Here is a 6,810-nt window from a genome sequence, read left to right on the forward strand (position 1 = left end):
TGGCGACACGGGAGAGATGCAGGCGACGGGGACGTAGGCAGGCAGGGTGGAGGTGGCCGGGGCGCATGCCGGCGCGCTGCAGCCACGCGCTCGTCCTCCTGGCAAGGAGGAAGACGACAGGGGAGGGGCCAGGTGGGTTGGGTTGGCCAACTGGGCCGACCAGGTGGGCTTTGGTGGGTGAGGCCAGGTGAGTTTCTCCTTACTCTATTTTGTTTCTGTTTTCTATTTCTGACATTTTTTTAATTTGGTTTTTGAACCAAACTAATTTTGTTGCTTCTGATAAATTTTGTAGGGACTAAAAGGATTATTCCGAAGCCCCTCAACAAAAATCAGAATTATTGGAGCAATAAAGTATTTATAGTATTTATTTGCTCCAATTCAAAATACAATATGTGCTAATTCAACAATCCAAAATTTCATGCAAAAATGTGCATCACCTCTGGTTGCTGTTTCCAGCATTTTCCAAAAATGATGAACATTTTTGAAGGCCATTTGGGTTCACTAAAAAATATTTTAGTTGGACCTGGTGGAGTCCTTTTTATGTTAGGGTTTGAACATCCCCCATTTCAAGTTCATTTCAAAAGTTAAACATGATGCACACATGAAGGGCTAGCCTACTGCATACCAGGACTAGGGATGTGACAAAAACCCGTTGATGTTCTCTATGAATGTGAGTCTATGGATCATACACACTCCTATCTTTCCGCAATTTTCTAGCCTCCTCGGTACCGTGTATCACCCTTTTTTATCTCGAGAGTTGGTGCAAACTTAGCAGTTGCATCCAAACCCCGTCGTATGATACACTCTATCACACATAAGCCTCCTTATACCTTCCTCAAAATAGCCACCATACCTACCTATTATGGCATTTCCATAACCATTCCGAGATATATTGCCATGCAATTTCCACCTTTTCGATATACATATTCATTGTCACATTGCTTTGCATGATCATTTAGCTGACAAAGTATTGTGGCTTAGCCACCGTTCATCATTTTTATACATGTTATGCTAGATCATTGCACATCCTAGTACACTGCCAGAGCATTCATATAGTTATATTGTTGTAGTCGTCGAGTTGTAAGTAAATAAAAGTGTGATGATCATTATTAGTAGAGCATTGTCCCAATGAGGAAAGGATGATGGAGACTATGATTCCCCCACAAGTCGAGATGAGGAACCGAATGAAAAACAGAAAAAAACTAAATGAGATAAAAGAGAGATGGGGCAATGTTACTATCAGTTTCCACACTTGTGCTTCAAAGTAGCACCATGTTCTTCATATAGAGAATCCTGGTTGTCACTTTCATATACTAGTGGAAATTTAATGTTATAGAACTTGGCTTGTATATTCCGATGATGGGCTTCCTCAAATGCCCGAGGTCTTCATGAGCAAGCAAGTTGGATGCACACCCACTTAGTTTCAGTTGAGATTTCATACACTTATAGATCTTAGTGCATCTGTTGCATGGTAGTCTCTACTCCTTGTATTGATATAGATTGATGGGCATCTCCATAGCCCATTGATCCACCGAGTTGATGCGAGACTTTCTTTTGACTTTTGCTTATAAATCCCTGCCACCGCATTCTATTCCACCTAGTGCTATGTCCATGGCTCGCGCTCATGTATTGATTGGAGCTCAAAATGCCAAAGCACATTAGAAGTACAATCCGATTGCTTGGTTTAACATCGAGATGCTCATGATTTATATTTATGTGGTGAAGAGTCATGCCATGTCAACATGATAAAATGAGGGGAGATAACATTCGTTAAGCATTGTATATTTTGAAAAAGTAATAACTATGCTTCTTAGGTTCATGGATATTATTATGTTGATGTTATAACTTCATCGTTTCTCAATATCTATACCGCCAAAGTAGGGCCGGTCCTGAGATTTCAGGGGCCCGGGGCGAAACTACAATCCGGGGCCCTTCGGGACCCTTAGTATAAATGTCTAACTAGTAATCATCATTTTTAGATATAATTTTATCAAAGAAAACAATTAAGTGCATCCAAAATCAGTGTGCATATCATCCAAAACTAAATATGTTGTCCACTACATGATTGACATTTCAGACACCAAATGCACTTTTGCATTTATCGGAATTGAAAAGCTTAAAGCAAAAACAGAGCAACTTTTTTGTGTGTTTTGGAAAAACTAACCATCTTCTATCACGCACCTCTCAATTGCTCATTTTTCTTGAGTGTTTTAGTGTTTTGAAAAAATATTGTGAATTTTTATCCAACGGATATTTAGTGTTTTCTTCTTTGCTTTTAGGCCCCCTTTCCACTAATATGTTCCTCGCTTTGTTATCAAGACTACCCCAATTGCTTGGATCATAAATATCAACAATAATAACTGGTGCCTCATCAACACTAGCAGATTGCCGTAGATGAATTAAATATGGGCTCATGATTGCTCACATTGTTATCATCCATGTTGATGTTAGCATTTTCTTATGTAGGAGTATGCCCATCATCTTTCTGATTGACATTAGTTTGGTCATCCGCAAGAACTATCGCCAACTCGTCTGGATTTCTTGGAGTGTTCATATCGCTCTTATAATATTTAAAAAGGGATCTTGAATTTCTTGGAGTGAACATCTAATGATTTCTATTAACGGAAATGGGGGGGGGTATCCCATTTTGCTCATAAATAAATAAATAGCAGAGGCCTTTTTGCTAATAAATAAATAAGTTAGCAGAGGCCCTGCCGAGTCAGCTTTGTTCCCATTCGAAGACGTCGAGCAAATTTCAGTCCAACAGCAAACTATGTCATCAAATTCAAGTTTCATAACCAAATATAAGTACAACTAAACAACAATGTCATCATGTTTTAGTCGTCATATAATCACCAAACACAAATCAACATACATAATAAGTGATGTTCTCACAGCAAAATACTAAACAACAAGTTCATCAGGTTTCAGTTGTCATAGCAAACACAATTTCACATAGTAGATCAAAAAACGTCTTCTGACAGGCAAATACGACAAAAGCAATCTAATCATCATCCGCAGCAGTAGCGTCAACATCTTCGCCATGTGTATCAGTCTGAATCGTAATTCCCCATAGTGTCATCTTCCTCTTCATCCTTAATGTCCTTGAACGTTGGCTTATTATTGATCAACTCTCATATGTTCATAGCCTGACAGGCAATCTTTTCGCCAGCGTCATTGGCGTGATGGTTCTCAAAGATATTAGGAACATCTGTGGAATCCTGTACATCAGGAGCAGTGTAAGCATCATCTTGTTATGCAACTTCATTAAACGAATTCCTCTACTCAAACCTTTGCAATACTCTCCAGTCATCGTTACGTGCATATGTGTCTTCTAAGAAAAATATCTGTGTTTCTTGATTTGCCAAAATAAAAGGCTCGTTGGTCTGGTACGCCGCCTTGACATTGATGGATTTGAAATAATCATCAGCTCTGGGTTTGCGATCCTGGAAAACAGGTTATAACAACGATAACACAACGGAAGCACACATCAATGAATCTTGAATCTGGTGATATACTGCAACTGAACAATGTCTGTTATGTTGGCATACATTTTAGTTGTCTCTTCACCGTACTTATCGGTGCTCATGATGGCACTGTTTTGTGTCTTCCCGCCTTCGTCACGTGCAAGGGTGTTGTAGCGCACATCTCCAACAACGCAAGATTCATAATGTGGCACCCCGGCTCAGAGAAAACCGGAACTCCCCATATTCCATCCCAGAGATCAATATGAAGTCTTCTGGAATATGACACTGCTTAGCATAGAACAAAGCAGCTCTTTATTACAATCTATTGTGTACAAGGGTTACATCGGCACGGCGACACTACGCCTGCCATTGTTGCTCTATGCAAGTAGCAGACAACTCAGAATAGCGAAATAACTCTAGCAGCGGAACAATGACGACGGTGGTGAACTCCACTCCGCAGGGACTCTGACTAAAATGCTTATCCTAGCTCGAAAACAAGGACTCCACGGCAAACAAGCAACCAAATCCGGAGTGACCTGCAAACTGGCATGACACACCAGGTCAGTACATTGAATGTACTTGCAAGCTCACAATAATCCAGAAGCATTCAAGACAAACAACAACATGGCAATTACAGGTTAAGCAGTGATTATCATGATATCATCAGAACAACATAGCATGAACAATCTGAACATGATACAGCTAGCACAATATGAGCATGGCATGAACATATAAATCTAACGATACTAGCATGCAACATGATGACACTACCATGCACAACTTATTCTGCTCGGGTTACCTCATAACCATCACATGCATCACTTACCCACCTCGGACATCACACGATCATCTTAGGATCAAATCAATCTTGGTATAAACAATACCGTAGTAATCATTACATGACCACAAGGAGCTTGATCTTTACCCATGATTCTCGCACAACATCACGAATATCCAACAACTCGGTATCCACGATACGACGGTGATCCTCTCACGATCACAACAAATATCAACCAACTTCTTTCATAATCGAACTAGTGTTGTTATTAAGCACATCATTATTATTACTGTTGACCCATAGTGTGTCCGACACGAACTGGGCCCTTATCCGCGGGCACGACTATCGATAGATTTAACACACACTCTGCAGAGGTTAGCACACTGTACCCACACCACGAAACCCATGGCCTCGCACTCCCATTCGGGTGGACCAACGGCGTTCCGACAAAACCGATCTACTGCCATGACACTCTCCCGGCCGCTCCGACTCACTCCCCACTGGGCTAAGTCATGGGTGGCCCCGTGTCTACCAAACACACCAACGACCACCGACGTGGCAAAACATAAACGGTCCCAAACGGGGACAAGGTACCATAACAACAACTGGAACACAAGGCTTATGTCCGCCTACCTGATCAGGGTAGCGCGCGCCCATAACCTTCCCTCATGGGAGGCACCGGCGAGAGGCATGACAATAGACCCAGTTAGGTCCTTCCCATAAAGGCAAGCGTGGTTGCACTGGTCAGCTCGATATGGTGGCACGATGACTCAGCCAATAGTTGTTCAAGTTCAATTTAATCTAGTTAAACTTGAATGCAAATATGCCAAGCCATTATAAAATAACATGATGCAGATTACAATGCATGAACATGATATCAACACAAGCATGGATGTGCAACATATCAACAATGAATCATATCCAACTGAGCATGGCATACTAACTAACATGAACATCACAAGTACATACTTCTCAGAAACATAGCATGACCACTAGCATCAACAATAATATCATGCAAGAACATACCAACAATGCCACCATGCATGCATTTAACCAACTGGATGCAATGGAACATGCATAACAACGGTTCTCGGGATAGACGGCAGTCATGCACCGAAGACCATCACCAACATCAACATGTAATACTAGAAAGCATCAGCATATGAAAGGAATACTAGCAACTAGCAGGGCATGATAACCAGGTGCATAATAACATAGCAAGAAAGTAAGCACTAACCCAAAAGCATTACCAAAACAATGATAACCATATTTTAAACAAGCAAACATTTCATAAATATTTGATGTCTACTACACAACCTTCTTCTTGTAGACGTTGTTGGGCCTCCAAGTGCAGAGATTTGTAGGACAGTAGCAAATTTCCCTCAAGTGGATGACCTAAGGTTTATCAATCCGTGGGAGGCGTAGGATGAAGATGGTTTCTCTCAAGCAACCCTGCAACCAAATAACAAAGAGTCTCTTGTTTCCTCAACACACCCAATACAATGGTAAATTGTATAGGTGCACTAGTTCGGCGAAGAGATGGTGATACAAGTGCAATATGGATGGTAGATATAGGTTTTTGTAATATGAAAATATAAAAACAGCAAGGTAACAAATGATAAAAGTGAGCACAAACGATATTGCAATGCTTCGAAACAAGGCCTAAGGTTCATACTTTCACTAGTGCAAGTTCTCTCAACAATAATAACATAGATAGATCATATAACAATCCCTCAACATGCAACAAAGAGTCACTCCAAAGCCACTAACAGCGGAGAACAACTGAAGAGATTATGGTAGGGTACGAAACCACCTCAAAGTTATCCTTTCTGCTCGATCTATTCAAGAGTCCGTAGTAAAATAACACGAAGCTATTCTTTCCGTTTTATCTATCATAGAATTCATACTAGAATAACACCTTAAGACACAAATCAACCAAAACCCTAATGTCACCAAGATACTCCATTGTCACCTCAAGTATCCATGGGCATGATTATATGATATGCATCACACAATCTCAGATTCATCTATTCAACCAACACAAAGTACTTCAAAGAGTGCCCCAATGTTTCTACTGGAGAGTCAAGACGAAAACGTGTGCTGACCCCTATGCATAGGTTCATGGGCGGAACCCGCAAGTTGATCACCAAAACATACATCAAGTGGATCACGTGATATCCCATTGTCACCATAGATAAGCACGGCAAGACATGCATCAAGTGTTCTCAAATCCTTAAAGACTCAATCCGATAAGATAACTTCAAAGGGAAAACTCAATCCATTACAAGAGAGTAGGGGGGGAGAGACATCATAAGAACCAACTATAATAGCAAAGCTCGCGGTACATCAAGATCGTATGACCTCAAGAACACGAGAGAGAGAGAGAGAGAGAGAGAGATCAAACACATAGCTACTGGTACACACCCTCAGCCCCGAGGGTGAACTACTCCCGCCTTGTCATGGAGAGCGCCGGGATGATGAAGATGGCCACCGGTGAGGGATTCCCCTCCGGCAGGGTGCTGGAACAGGCTCCCGAGAGGTTTTTGGTGGCTACAGAGTCTTGCG

Source organism: Triticum aestivum, chromosome 6B (genome assembly GCF_018294505.1).
Source record: "Triticum aestivum cultivar Chinese Spring chromosome 6B, IWGSC CS RefSeq v2.1, whole genome shotgun sequence".
Lineage (NCBI taxonomy): Eukaryota > Viridiplantae > Streptophyta > Magnoliopsida > Poales > Poaceae > Triticum > Triticum aestivum.